Source organism: Panthera onca (assembly GCF_046562875.1).
Source record: "Panthera onca isolate mPanOnc1 chromosome E1 unlocalized genomic scaffold, mPanOnc1 haplotype 2 h2.Chr16_ul_2, whole genome shotgun sequence".
NCBI lineage: Eukaryota > Metazoa > Chordata > Mammalia > Carnivora > Felidae > Panthera > Panthera onca.
This window is the reverse complement of record NW_027675816.1, coordinates 685,106-701,073: the sequence shown is the minus strand read 5'-3', so window position 1 is coordinate 701,073 and position 15,968 is coordinate 685,106. Positions and strand designations below refer to the sequence as shown.

General features: G+C 47.9%; 1 protein-coding gene across 19 annotated transcripts in view; it reads right to left on the bottom strand.

Annotated features, from left to right (window-relative positions):
* The window catches only part of MAPT (microtubule associated protein tau), a 96,975-nt gene that overhangs the window by 75,318 nt on the left and 5,689 nt on the right, over positions 1–15,968 (bottom strand). The window lies entirely within an intron of this gene.

Sequence of the window (15,968 nt, the reverse complement as noted above, 5' to 3'; positions counted from 1 at the left end):
ACAGGAGAGCAGACGGCTTGGGGGAAAGCCCAATCCATCACCGAAACAAACAAAAACAAAAACAAAAACAGGAGGCCTAGGATCTGTACAAAGCATGTGCATTGCAGGTGCATATAGAGCCCAGGAAAAACACTTCCAGCACCTACATTTTCTACCTACAGCCCATCTGGAAGGTTCTCTGGTCTAAGGCATCCAGGTGCCCAGGCTAGCCCACAGAGGCCTAGTAACAGAGTCTATGTCTGCGATAGACCTCAGCAGCTTTGAGCTGCCAGGCCCACCTTGAAACCTTTGAATCTTTCTGAGCTGTGAGCCCACTGACCTCCGCTAGAGCCCAGAAGTGGAGGACAGGGGTAAAGGGAAGGGAAGGGAAGAAACGCGAACAAGGCAGAGTAATTAAGAGTCAGCTCTGGCTAGAACCCACAGGTTCCCACAAGCTCGTCTGTGAGTGTGGCCACAGGAACTAACCCGAGCGGAGCCCTCTGCACCAGTCTGAGGAAACCTCCAGGGTCCTCCGCAGGGTAGGGGCAGGTGAGGGGCCAGGATGAGGGGCTCTGGCCTCAGCAGGGGTGAGGGTGCATTGGGAGGAGGGCAACAGGGGCAGCCCTTTCCTCCAGTTCCACCTTGCCCGGGTGGAGGGGAGCGTGGCTGGGGTGAGGGTGGAGAGGTGATGACAGGCAGGGCTGGAGAGGTTAGCACCGCTGGAAAGTGGACAGAGCAGCATAGACTCAAAAACACCAGAAGAGTGGAAAATGGAGTCACTGAGGTGAATTTTTTCAAAAATTTTCAAAAATTTTTTCAAAATATTTCTTTTTGATTATAAAAGTAATTCATGCTGCCGTTGGAAGTTTTGATAATGAGAATCATTACTAATATGATAAATTTTTAGCCACACACACACACACACACACACACACACACACACACACAAAAGAAATACAGACCTATTGGATTTAGGAAAATATGCAGTGCAGAAGGTAGAAAGTGACAGTCCCTCTGTAACCCATCTTCAGTTCCACAACCTGGCCTCCGAGAGCTTAATAACACAGGGGCATGTTTGCAGATTATCACGGTAGGTGTTCAGGAGTGTAACTAAGAGCTGGTCGCTCACTGTGTCCCGTCATTTATATGAATCATTGCCGCTCCTTACCACAGCCCGGAGAGAGAGGAGCTAATATTCCCATTTTTCAGATGTGGAACCAGGCTCAGAGAGGTCAAGCTACTTACCCAACGACACACAGCCAGGAGGGGACAGCCAAGCGTCAAGCCTGGTCTGTCCTCCTCCCAGGCGTTCACCCTTGCCACCACACCTCATCTGCAATTCAGGAGGGCGGGAAGAAGTAGGTAAATAAATAGCATCTCATGTCCGTTTCTTGAGTATGACATGGTAACGATAAATGATTGAAACAATACTTGGGGAAAACTGAGCTGCTAAGAATAGGCCAGGCAGGTGCAGGGAGGGCTGACCTTCCAGGAGCCCCCAGAGCAGCTTTTGTGGTAACAGGGGATGCACAGACTTTGGAAATGACAGCAAGGTGGCTCCAGGAGACAGCAAGGGAGCAAATGGCCAAAGTGGACAGAAAAATGAATGAGCCCACTCCACTCGCGGGGCTTACCACGTGGGTGGGCGAAATGGAATGGCGGTTCTGAAGTTCTTGTCCACACCGCAACGTGTCCAACTGCAGTATGCCCACTGCTGGGAAGTGCTTCATCTCCGTGGGCAGAAAAATCTCATTAACCTAATGGATATTTTCCAGCAACAAATGTTCCTTCTGTTATTTAAGCACACCAGAGGGGAAAGCCATTCCACCTGGGACACCCAGGCATCCTCCAGGAATTGTGGACTTTCTCTAGGAAAATTAGCAGGCGTTTTTAAGCAGGGTGTATGCTTCTCCTTTCAAAAGGAGTAAAGCCAGTTCAGCCTGGCTGCTGTAGCGAAAGGTGACGCCCATGACTGGCCAGGTGGGTCTGAGAGTCCCCCTCTGCACTCCAGCCATTGCCGGGGAAGCCACGTGGAGCCTGGGAGGGGATGTGCAAGGGGAGGAAGGAGACCTGTGCTAGCTGAGATTTGCCATGGATGTGCTGTGTGGCTCTGGGGAGGTCACTTTCCCTCTTTGGGCTGTTACCTCATTTCTCAAGTGGCTCTGGCTTCTGTTAAAATGCCAAACTCGTGGGCCTTAACACCTTGCACTGGCACCTCTGTGGATTTTTCTCAGTATAACCTCAGAGAGCAGGAGAGGTGTGGGGGGAAAGGTCCCTTGAGAAGGAAAAAAGGCACTGAAGGGAAAGTGGTGATCCATTCTAAGGATGTCACACATCTGGGGCACCTCCCAACACTTCCACCTGCTGCCCCTTCTTCATCCTCCCTCCATGCCCCCCCCCCCCCCCATCTCATCGTCGACAGAGGCCACAAGCCACCATCATGAGAGCACTGGGTGACTCTGTCAGGAAGGCAGCAGGGGAGGTCTGGGCAGTGGCTAGTTGCTGGGGCCAGGTGGCCCCTGGGGGTCCTTCCACCTCCACGGTTCTGAGAGTTCAGGGTCCTATAGGCCAAGCAGAGTGACCCTTAACTAACAAACAGTGGGAGATGCTCAGGGCCGGGGGGCACGAACTTCTAGCCGTGGCCGTGCCTGTCAGCCTCTCTGGAGAGAGCCAACGGGCAACACGATAATTAAAACTGAAATGAGGCCCTCTGAGGATTGGAAGGTCTCTGAGAATTGCTCTGTTGTACCCGAAAGAGGAGACTAGAAGTGTCTTTCTGCTTCTCTGGGTGCAGGAGACCCCAAAGAGCAGGGTCTCGGGGCCACATTCTATGTCCTTCGAGGAACATGGGGGATTCTGGAGGGACTCTGGCAAGGCCTTGGAGCAGAGTGTGGAGCTGCTCACGAAAGTTACTCCACGGGAGACAGGCCGCGGTGCCAGGTCCCCTGAGGCAGGGCTGTGGCCAGAAAGCCCCTCACCTTTGTCCCCACTGCTGAGGTTCTAGAATGGCAGCTTCCGTTTTTTTCCCCCCTTCCAAACAGTAAGTGCCACCCGGCTAGCAGTGGGTGGATGAGGTCATTTGTGTGAAAGCAAGAAGACAGAAAACAGCACTGAAGTTGTTTTTGATATAAAAGGATTGGGCACAAAAATTGTAAAGTGGTGCATCATCCAGCCTCGCCCCAGAGAACTCATCCATGGGCGGCTCACCTGGAACGCAGGCTATCAGGCACTCTGGGGACCAGGGTGGCTCGTGGGGCTAGTTTGGGTTGTCCCAAAGCACAACAAGGCTTGGGCACTGAAATAACACGGTAGCTCACCTCCCCTGTCCTCCTGCCCCATCCACCTCTATCTCAAGGGAGTGCTCCAGCAGGTGCTCTGTGTGTTCAATTACACACTTCAGATATGCTGCACACACACACACACACACACACACACACACACCCCACAGTGTGTGTGCTCCTGGTAAGTCGGATTCCTGTAACTCATCTGGAAGGCCCTTCGTCGAAGACAATGATGCGCCCAGGCTAGCCCACAAATGTCACAGAGGTTCCATCTCTCTGAAATTAGAGGATGAAGAGTTTTTCCACCAGGGATGCCATGCCTGTCAGCTTCCCCTGGGGGGGCCTTTGAAAGAACCCTCCTTCCAGAGATTTTCATCCGTCTGAAGTGAGCATATATATGAGCCTGAGCATATCTATGAATTTAGCTTAAAAAAAATACACACGATGTAAAACATCAACAGTTGAAAAGAGTTCAGAGTGAGTGACAATGACGTTCCCTGCCAGCACCCACAATCTCTCTCCCCAGAGGCTACATCGAAACCTGATTTTCATTTTCCTCCCAGCCAGGCTCCACATACACGGCCTCATTGACAGGCATCCTCCCTCTTTTTTATTCAAGCGGGAACACAGGACAGCTCCTCCTTGTCGACCACAGCAGTGCATTTCGGGCGGATGGAGGGGACCACACTTTAATTAACCAGTTCCATATCCATTATTTCCAGACTTTTGCATAACAGACGGCTCCCCAGTGCATCCTCCCACAGATGCCTTTGCTCACATACCGAGGATAAATTCTTAGAAGTGGCAATGCTCTGTCAAAGGGCATCTGATGGATCAGCCACATTTCTCTCCAGAGGAGGTGACAGCATACGCCAGCCAGCTGCAGGGTTACCTCCCCTCCAGATCTCTGCTACCTGATCCACGGGACAGTGGCATCTCTCTGTGGCTTTATCAGCGGTCCTTTATAACTGGTGAAGTCGAGCATCTTTTCAGTCCCCACCCTTTTTTTTTTTCTTGCTTTTTTCCTGTAAACTATCTGTTTTTCTCTTTTCCCAGGCTTGGTATTTTGGTAAGATGTCTGGGGCAATTCTGAGGTGTCCCAGGACCCCCTGCCTGTTCTGGATGACCCAAGGTCCCTTAAAGCTCTAACAACGTGGATTCTGCGAGCAGGATTCACAACCCGAGGGCCCGGGGACCGCCCGGGTTCTGCGTGGGCCCCGCCACCCCGCAGGAAGGGTGCGGGACTCCCAGGGGCAGCTCAGGTATCAGAAATGTGCCGTGGAATCACCCGAGCTCGGGTGTTATCAATATTTCACGGGATTTATCTGGCAGGATTCATCAGGTATTGGATCAATTCATGTCCTACCCCTCTGCCCTCACACAGAGCTGCTGCTTTATAGGAAGTTGCTCAAGTGACTGTTGAAAGAATAAATCATTAACACCTGTCTAATTGCCCCCCTTTTTTGTCCAGAGTAAAGTTCAAACGGGTTCAGTGGAACTGTGTTCACAAATGCTCACAAAGACTCCTAGTGTAAGGATGTCCACTTCCTGAGAGCCTCAACCAGCTTCCCTGCAAATTACTAAAGCCCCTTTCTTTGGCCCTGGCAATCAGGGTTGCCAGATAAAATAGAGGGCAACCAGTTAAATCTGAACTTTGGATAAACAACAACTGTTTAAATGTAAGTATATCCCAAAGACTGCGTGGGACATACTTTGTGTGTGAGTTTTCTGGGGCCACTGCAATAAATTGCAGACTGAGTGGCTTAAAGGAATAGGTTTTTATTCTGTCACTGTTGTGGAGGCCAGAGTTCCAAAATCAGATCATTGGGACAAAACCATGGTGTTGGCAAGGTCTCCCTCCTACCGGAAGTTCTAGGAGAACATCCTTTGTTTCCCTCTTCCGACTTCTGATGGCTGCTGCGATCGACATCACTCCACGTCGCTCCAACCTGTGCCTCCATCATCAATCACGGGGTCTTCTCGTCTCCCTGCCTCCTTCTTGTAAGGACACTGCATTTACCACCCACCCAGACAATGCAGTAGAATCTCTCCTCAAGATCCCTCACTGAATGACATCTGCAAAGATCCTTTTTGCCAAATAAGGTCATAGTCACAGGTTCTGGGAATTAGGATCCGATATCCTTGGGGAGCATTTATGTAGCCCATCACACTTATACTAAAAAAAAAAAAAACATACAAAAACTGTTGTTTATCTGAAGTCCAAATTTAACCAGGCATCCAGGGTTTTAATTCGCTAATTCTGACAGCCCTCCCTGGGCCTGAGCCTCTCCCCAGGAGGCAGGGACTTAAGCCGCTCACCTTTACCTGCTCACCACCCCTCCCAGTATGAGCTTAGGGACCAGGCCTCACACCCAGTCCTGCCCATCAACATCTTTGGTCTTTGAAGCAGGGCTCATTCTGGTTTTCGGGAGAATCTTAAGGCTTAGACCAATACAAAGTCTTAGCTTTTTAAAAGATTCTGGCAAGTAGTGTACATATTTCCCCTTCTAACACTCAAAATGCTGACCTGCACCCCTCCCCACTCCAGGTCATTTGTGTGAAAGCATTAAGAGAAAAAATAGTGTTGGAATTGTTTTGTTGTTGTTAAAGATTTAATTTTTAGGTAATCTCTACACCCAACGGGGGGCTCGAACTCACAACCCCAAGATCAAGAATTGCACACTCCTGGGTTAAATGAGTGATGGGTATTAAGGAGGGCACTTGTGATGAGCACTGGGTGTTGTATGTAAGTGATGAATCACTAAATTCTATTCCGGAAACTAATATTACACTATATATTAATTAACCGCAATTTAAATAAAAACATGAAAACTACCAAAAAAAAAAAAAAAAAAAAAAGAGTTGCATGCTCCACCAGTTAACTGAGCCAGCCAGGTGCCCCAGAATTGTTTTGATATAAAATGATTGGGTATTAAAATCATAAAGTGGCACATCACTCACAAATATATGAGTTACATACCTGCAAGTCTCTTTAAGAAAGGCCTTAAGTTTTGGGGTGCCTGGGTGACTCAGTCGGTTAAGCATCAGACTCTTGGTTTCAGCTCAGGTCATGATCTCACGGTTTTGTGAGTTCAAGCCCCGCATCGGGCTCTGTGCTGACAGTACGGAGCCTGCTTGGGCTTCTCTCCTTCCCTCTGTCTCTGCCCCTCCCTCGCTTGCTCTTTCTCTCTCTCAAAATAAATACATAAACTTAAAAAATATTCAAAAAATAAAAGAAAGGCCTTAGGTTTTCATCAGTACTGAATTCACTCCCTCATCCATTCATTCATTCACCAATTACCGAGCCTTTAGTCTGTGCCACTTGCACAGAATTCATGTGCTAGGCACTGAGGATACAAAGATGAACAAAACATTGGCCAACAGACGGATGTGTTAGGGAGCCTCATTCCCTGGGGGAAGCCCAAAAAAAGTGGAATGAGACAACGTTGTGGAAATTAAACACCAAATAATGGACACTAGTAATGTGAAGGAGGAGGGTTTTAATCAATTTGCTTTGAAACTAGTCGTATAGAGAGAAACCCCATTAATTTACTAATTACCTTTAAATTCTAGCAACCACTTTTAGCCTTTAGTTATGAAAAAAAACTTGTATTACAGGATGTGTTACTTAGGCAGGTCTGTGTTAATTAACACCGTGGAGGTTTTCCCCTCTTTCCGGGTCTTCTGCATCCCTGGAAATGTGGGTGATGACCACGAAGCAAACCATTAGGGCATCCCTACCAGTTTGACCCAGAACGGGGTTACTTGGACTTTCATCTTCTCCCTTCACCTGCACTGCTCCTTGCTCCCCACTGCTGGGGTGCAGGGAGCACTTTTGGGGGGACACAAATTATGACCACACACCAAACATATCTTATGCCGAATAGACTTTTTTTTTTAAGAAGGAAAAGCCATCTTTTCATTTATTTATCATAATGTACAAATCCTCAGGCTAAAATTCCAGGTCACTGCCATATATATATATATATATATATATGTATGTTAATATGTATGTGTGTGTGTGTACACACACACACACACACATACATGTATAAAACTTTTTTTTTTTTTTTGTCCTGGGGAGGTGTGTGGGAAGCAGTGAGGTCTCCTCTCCCCTACCCTCTACTCAGGAACCGGCAGTTGGTTGGATCCCTCAGGCTAAAACAATGAGTGGAGAGCCACGGACGGAAAAGCCAGGGGTGAGGTCTGCTCTTGAGAAGCAGAAGTCCTGGGTTCAAATCCTCTGTCGGTCTAAAACTAGCCATGTGATCTGAAGTACCACTTAGCTTTCCTGAACCCCACTTAACCTCCTTGAACCTCAGTTTCATGATTTGTGAAAGGGAAAAGAATTTTTACAGGCTCACATCAAGAACTAAATAAGATCTGGGGCACCTGGGTGGCTCAGTGGTTAAGTGTCCCACTTCAGCTCAGGTCATGATCTCATGGTTCGTGAGTTCGAGCCCCGTGTCGGGTTCTATGCTGACAGCTCGGAGCCTCGAGCCTGCTTCATATTTTATCTTCCTCTCTCTCTACCCCTCCCCTGCTCACTCCCTGTCTCTCAAAAATAATAAATAAACGTTAAAAAAAAAGAGAACTAAAGGAGATCATATCAACTGTAAAGTACTATCTGCTTATTAGCAATTTGGGGAATGGGGAGTCCTGACATCACATCATGTAGGCCACCCAGACGTGAGCTCTTCCTCATGCCTATGTGTTAAAAAATGTTCCTACGCTACTTCCCTCTCCCAAATACCTAGATAAGAGTGTTAAAGTAACTCAGGTTTTTAAATGAGACTGACCATTCCCTAATTAGTCCAAACTAGAAAGATATTAGGGCATCCAGAAAGCCTCATCATCCTAAGTGTTCTTTGCAAACTTGGGCCCACGGGGGACAGGGTCTGTTCTACTGGAAGTTCTGGTATCTATTATGTGGCCATAGCCTTTGATGATGAGGTCCCTGCACCCAGAGGCACAGATGCGGCCAGCACACTCTGGCCTGTCCAAAGGGTGACCAGGAGAGCTGCCCTCTGCCCAGTGTTCTCATGCTCCTGACTTTGCTTCCAGGGCTGTGTGCAAACCTGCAGCTCCCACCGGGGTCCACGAGAGCTAAGCGGGCCTGTGCTCAGTGCTAAGACTGACAGTGTTCTTCCAGGTGGCCCCATTTTGGGGTGCTTTTAAGAATTTTCTTGAAGAGCAACTCGTATTACTCACCCTGAATAAAATTTGTAGACTGAAATGATTACTGCTCTGTCTTTCCCCCCAGAAAAATCCAACAAAACAGAAACTAGGAAACTAGGGTGGGATCTCACATATGGTATAGGGTTGCCTTTATAGCCAGTGGATTTAAAAAAAACAAAAACAAAAAAACTTGGGGAGGGCGCCTGGGTGGCTCAGTTGGTTGAACATCTGACTCCTGATTTCGATTCAGGTCATGATCTCATGGTGCGTGAGTTTGAACCCCTCCATTGGGCTCTGTGCTGACAGTGTGGAGCCTGCTTGGGATTCTCTCTCTCTTCCTCTCTCTCTGCCCCTCCCCCAACTCTCTGCCCCTCCCCCCCAAATAAAAAAAATAAACTTAAAACAAATTTGCAGAGTAGGTGGGAGGCAAGAACAGAACTGAGAAATAGCTTGCTGCAGATGCAAGAGTGGCTGTGGGAAATGTATTTCAATACCATTAAAAGTACCTGGTGAGGTTGCAAATCCTAAATATGTAATATGTGTGACCCAACCCCATCTGTGTGAGCCCCCCTTTTCTGTTCCCCATCACTCCCTCTTTTCCTGGTCCTAGAGCATGAACCACAGTGGTGTAGACATGGGGGAAATCAAGTGGATGGTTGTATGAAGGGGATCAGACGGTACACCAAGAGGCTGGGTATTGCAACCCAACCTCCCTCCCTCCCTCCCTCCCACCTTGACCCTTTTTCCTAACAACAGCCGTCTGCCTGGTCCAGGGAAAATGCCCACTTTCAATGAAATTTCTCCCTGTAGACACTGCCCGGGAACCTGAATGTCATCTCCCCTGAGTTTACACACCGGACCCCTCCTGGCCACCTGTGCCAGCCTTGGGTCACACATACCCCTCCACGGAAGTGTGGCAGGGGTGGAGATTTTTCATGCTTTATGTGAACTGGAAGAAAAACGAGCTGTTCTGTTTGATAACTGTCGACCTGCCCACGACACTAAATTTGGTTCTGCCGTCACCGGCAACATGAAACAACAGCCCAGTTTAGAGGCTAGCTTTCGGTTTAAGATACCTTCTCCAGGCTCAGGTTACATACGACCTATTCAGGGAGGCTGGAGGGCACAGTTTCTCTGGTCATTAGCACTAAAGACATGCCTGTTGGCCTGGAGAGCGGACCCAGAGGGGAGGCACTGAAGGCAGGAGGCACAGGAGCTGCAGAGAAGTGCGATCTGGCTGTGTCCCCGGCCGAGATCTCTCTGGGCCTCAGTCTGCTGCCCCGCAAAATGGGGATGATGATCCCTGCCTCAGAGGGCGGGGGTTGTGTAGTGAGGGTTAAATAAGGCGATGTTTTTAGTAAAATAAATGCAACTGGCTGGTACCGTTATTATCAGCATCTTCATACAATAAAACCAACTTGGACCAGTAGGGAGTGCATTCAGTTGGTCTGAAGTAGGGAAGTTGGGCTGGGGTTACACACCTGCCCTGAAATACTACCCACCATGCACACGCCTGAGAAACCGGGTTTCTCCGTTCCCTGGGCAAAGACAGCTAGACGGCAGCCCAGCTCCAGTCAATTCGAATCCCAAGAGCAAGCGCTTCCATGAATGAGACTTCACTGAGTTCTTGCCACCAAAGAGCCAACGGAATATTATACCCCCTTGTCAACTCCAACCTTCAATTCAATCACTCTTGCCTTAATCGGTTCCCGACCCGGGCTAACCACCCGGTAGCCGGAAGAGGCTGCTCCCAGGCCTCATTAGAAATAGAAGGTTCTGTAGCAAGTTCCTGTCTGATTAGGAGGAAACTGAAAACCCCCAGGGAAAATGGAAGGGCTCCTAGGATGTTCCATCTGGGGGTGTCAGGAAAGCTCCAGCTCCTCTCCAGAGAAGTCGGCACTGGCAGGGGCAGGATATCACCTGAGGTTATGCTACGGGCACTTCCACCCACTGTCCTGTCCTGCACCCTGGCTTTAGGCCTCCTCTGGGAAGAGGGGGACAGATACAACCCGTAGAGGCTGGATTGCAGCCGCCTGTCCATCCATCCTGGGCGCAGGCCCTGCTGACGGGTGCTCACCCCTGGGAATGAGCCTGCACCGTCTGGCCCGCAAGAGGGGGGCAAGGGGGCCGCAGGTGTACTATTTCAGGCATCAAGCTCCACTCAACCCACGAGAGACTTCAGGTCTGGCGCCTGACTCTGGCTCCCGGGAGGGATCCCCACTCCCTGTGGTACCTGTCTTCTGAGAAGCTCAAATGAATTCTCATAGATGGTTTTATTTCAGTTCTGCAACTACCCAGTGAGAAGGGAGCCCACATTATCATCCACTTGGGGCTGGGGGACTGCACAATCCCCATTTTACAGATACAAAAATGGAGGTACAGGAAATCTTTAACTTCCCCACAAGTCTCTCAGTTGGCAAGTAGGAAAGGCTGCAATTAAATTCAGGGTTTGGCAAGCCCACGCAGCGGGTGATAACGGGTCCACAAAATGAGGTGACGGTTAACTTCTGGAATTCATTTTTGCCAGCAATAAATGATAAGGAGATCTTTTTTTTTTTTTAAGTTCTTTTTCACTTGGCCCAGATTGTCAACTTATAACATGAATCCTGCCAGTTAAAAAAAAATTTTTTCCCGTGCATTTCCCATCAGGCATCAAGCATTGGTTCATAATTATTTATAGCACTTTAGTGACACTGAAAGGGATTTATTTCAATTTATTCAGTCTTTATTAACACTCTGCAGGGAACAGAGTGCAGCCATCACTCCCTGCAGTGTTAAAAAGGGAGGGACTTCAGAACGACAGGAGGCAGAACTAAACCCAGTAGAGATGCCCAGGAGGCACATCCCACAGGATTAACCCTGGGGAAAGATTAAATAGGGTTAAAGCAGGTTCAGGTGAGTCTGTCACTGATAGCTTCTTTATTCAAGCGGATTTAGGGATGTTCTGCGAAATCCTTCATTTCTAACCTGGGCTTGTGGTGACAGCACCAGCTGAAACTCAGCTGCTGCATGTGGGTTGGGGCCAGTGTGGAGTTTCCCTGTTCTTAAGGAAAAGACAAGACGAAAGTGGATGGCAGAAGGGCTGGTGACTTCCAAACTGCTATTCTTGGCAACGGGCAACTTTGAAAGGGACAGGTTCACATGAATCTACACCACAATTATTACTGAACCCCAATACAGCAAATTATATACAACTATCTTACTTGTATATACATCCTTTGCTTGGCTTATTAACATACTTCGACTTAAAAATTTTTTTTTAATGTTTATTTATTTTTGAGAGAGAGAGAGCGAGCGAGCGCACATGAGTGAGAGAGGGGCGTGAGACACAGAATCTGAAGCAGGCTCCAGGCTCTGAGTTGTCAGCACAGAGCCCGATGCGGGGTAAGAACCCATGAACAGAGAGATCATAAGCTGAGCTGAAGTCAAACACTCAACTGACTGAGCCACCCAGGTGCCCCAGTATACCTTGACTTAAATTCGGATGCGTTACTAATACTAAAGTTGAAAGCTGTTCAGGTGTTCGGCAAACCCAATATATAAAGTCTAGACATACAACAAATAAGGGAGTGAATATTCACAGTTAAATATATAATTATAATATTTATATGTCTATATACTTTAAACCAAAGAGATTTTTTACATTGTCAACTTCCCTTGGGCATGAAAGCACTTGGTTTTAGATTATTAATTATCCAATAAGCCTCTTTTTTGAGGGGTAGGCTGTGAGAGGGAGCGTGAGTTAAGATAATGGTTTGGAAAAAAGCATCTCTGAAATGACCTTCAAATATGCGGCTGAACTGGACAATTCGGCTGACACACAATTGAGAACACTGGTCCTAACTCAGGTCCTTTGCCATGCAGGAGGGAAACAGTTGCGCGTTTCCATGAATTAGTCTTTCCCAGCACTTCCTTCTTGGCATTATGTGTCGGCTAGAGATGACATGACAGCAATTATGGACCCAGGGGTCTTCTAATCCCCTTGGTGTCCTGGGGAGGAGGGCATATAGATGAAAGTGCATCCTGGCCTTTCTGTGCTACAACTGCAGACTAATCCTAAAACAACATCATCCAGCCTTCCTCGAAATACAGAAAACCAGGCCACAGGTGGGTAGGAAAACCAGAAGCTGGGACCAGAGATAATTGTGTCCCTCTTCTATTGGATGCCTGATTGAGCAGGACAGCGGACAAGAGCAAAGGAAGGACCATGAATGGAACACTATTTTCACCAGCTTCAGATTTAATTCTAACGTGCTGATTTACAATGGTTTTTCATTGTTGGACCTTGATCTAAAATTCCTTCACTATGGAGAATTAATATAGTAAGAGGGATTTACGTTTATTTTGAGTCTTATGGGGAGAGTTTTGCAACACTCCCTTAAACCAGGATTCTATGTGAATGGACTCAAAGTGCTGAGCTAGTCCTGGTGGGCAGGGAAAAGATGTGGGGAGAGGGTGGGGACTGCCCACCATTCACTTAATACCAAAGTCTCCACAGTAGGTCCTGTCCTAGCTGTCACCATGTAAGAAGCAGGAAGGAAGGACTGTAAATATTCAAGGCTGGGTCCACAGGGCCTGATGTCCACAGCCAAGGCCTCCTCCTGCCACAGCCAATCTTTCACACTTGTTACAATAACTCCATCATTTAAATAAGATGCAAGCTAATGAGATTCAAATGCAAAATGAAAGGCAAACTCTTAAAACCATTAACTTGTTTTAGGAAAATCCAGTTGAAGGCTTTGGAAAAATTTCATAAAGATGAGTAATTCTGGGGGCACCTGGGTGGCTCAGTTGGTTAAGAGTCCAACTTCGGCTCAAGTCGTGATCTCACAGTTCATGAATTTGAGCCCCAAGTTTGAGCCCCGCATCCCGTGTGGGACTCTGTGCTGACAGCTCAGAGTCTGGAGTCTGCTTCCGATTCTGTGTTTCCCTCTCTCTCTGCCCCTCCACAGCTCACGGTGTCTCTCTCTCTCAAAAATAAACATTAAAAAAAAATTTTTTTTAAGAAATTAAAAAAAAGATGAGTAATTCTGGAGGCGCCTGTGTGGCTCAGTCTGTTAAGTGTCTGACTCTTGATTTCAGCTCAGGTCATGGTCCCACAGTTCATGAGTTCAAGCCCCGAATCTGGCTCCCTGCTGACACTGCAGAGCCTGCTTGGGATTCTCTCCCTCTGCCCTTCCCCCCTCCCCTCGCGTGCAGTCTCTCTCTCTCTCTCTCTCTCTCTCTCAAAATAAATAAATAAAGATTAAAAAAAAAAAGATGAGTAATTTTTTACTGTCAAACAAAATGTTACAGACTGTGAACAAAATAGTAAAATGCTAGAGAGAGTCTGCATTCAGATTCCTCTGTAGTGTAAGCCCTTTTTCCAAGGAACTAAAATCTGAAGTCCTAACCAACGTATTATGAGTGTGGCTTAGGTAAAAAAAGACAAGAAATTCCAACCAGCTGATCCAAACACCAAGAGCATCATTTTGTAATGGTTTTTCTGATGTAATGGCTTTGAAAAACTAACGTATTCTGACCCTCAGTTTTCATTTCATAGATAAGAAGGCTTGTTAAACCAGATTTAGTAATTCAGATATGAACATGCTTATCAGATGCTTGGGAGTTCCCCGGATTCAGAACATGTCCATTTTGTTTTGTCTAACATTTCCTGCTTGACCATGAAGCCTGCTTACCAGTTTACCAAGTTCAACGCATTTGTAAATCGTCTCCTCCACTGCCTTCCATTACCTTCCCAAGCCCATCCTCGCTCACTTTTTATTCAGTGAGTTACAAGTAAGAGCTCTGAACCCGTGCGTTAGCTAAGCCAGGTCACCGTTCCCGGGATGGTGGGAGGGCGTGGTCCGGCTCAGGCTGGCATGTTGATTACACAGTCTATTCCTGGCGTGGAGTGGATTTCAGGAAGGAAGAGGACAGAAGCACGGACAACAGATGACAAGTCATTCTGCTTGCCTGTGGCAAGAGTTCTGTCTGCACATTTAAACAGAGGTGTGTGTGAAGTCGGGGAACCCACTTCCAGCCTCCAGGGGTAGCTGGGCAGGTGCCTACTTGTAGCTCGAGCCTTACTCAGTGTAACAATTTATCTGTTACAAGTGATTCCATCAGTAGGGTCGGTAGATGCCTTTGAACATTCATCCAGTCACCAGCGTTGATCCAGAGGCTGCTGCCCTTGAGACCATTCACTGAGCAATTTACTAGGTGCCAAGCCCTGGGCTAAGCACTACATCACCCCCCACCCCCTTTTAAACCTCACAGCAACCAGTGAGATAGGTACTGGCATACCCCAGTTTGGGGACAACACCAAATTCTTGGGGGACAATACAGCTCGGGTCCCACAGTGAGTGGGGGAGCCGGGATTTGCACCCAAGAGGTCTGATCAGAGTCCACACCCTTAAACAACTGACCAAAAGTAATACCTCTCTCTGCCGCCGGCCAGTGCCCTGCACTGAGGGCCTGTTGAGGAAGAAACGGTGTCTGCCTGCAAGGTATTCACAAACTTTCCTTCAACAGCTGAGGCACAAAATACATTTTGGGGGGATTCTTTCAATAGCGTCCCTGATTGGAGCAAGTACAGAACCCGCTAAAATGTCAACAAAGCAAAAACAAATTCAGATAATCCACCTGGAAGTCATTCAAATTTGTATTCTGTGGAAGCCGATTCTAGCCCACATGGCTGCACACCTGCAGAATGCTTCCGAATCAGAGAACTCAAAAAGCTCAAAACCCATCCGAGCTGGCCTCACACTGCTTCCCCACACTCAGGCAGAGGCCATCTGTGCAGAAAAGAAACCTGGAGGTGGCAGGAACATGGCGCCTGGAGAAGGAAACGCATTCTTGGACAGTAACCCTTTTGGCGAGGTAATTGGGGTGAGACTGATGGGTGTGGTATATGTCTGACTGCCCACACAGGGTACAGGGGAGGCTGTGGGATTACAGTGGCCTCCAAACTTCTCCCAGGGTGGAGCGGCAGTGAGTCCTGGGGATGAAGGATTCTAGGCAGTCCCTCTAAGTCACAGCATAAAGGAATACTTCCTGCAGAGCTTGGGCCCCAGGAAGCAAGAAGCAGGTAGCACCTTTGCCAAGGGAGCCCCGAGATTCTTGCGTGAGGCCCTTTCCATGCCCATCCAACTCAACTCACAGCCACAGGCTCAGAGCTGGTCCCACTGGTTGGTGCCAAAGCTTCAATCTCTCACAGGGGCAGGACCTAAGATGAGAATCTGCCGTCCCTAAAACTTCAGTGATTTGACCCTGACCATAGCGGAATCTATGTCATGAGCCCCCAGTCTTGATTTCTAGCCTCATCTGAGTCAATCAGACCCAGCTGCTCTTTTGTATGATAGAGCGGTCTTGAAAACCTGGGTTTGGGGCTTCCTGGGTTTAAGGTCCCTGGGATATTTTCTCTTTGTTTTATAAACAGAGGCACAGAGGCTGAGTGAAATCCCTTGCTCCACGTGTCAAGGCTAGATCAGAAATTGTGAGCTTTAGATTGTGTTCCAATTACAGACTCTCTCAAAAGCTCATTTTGTG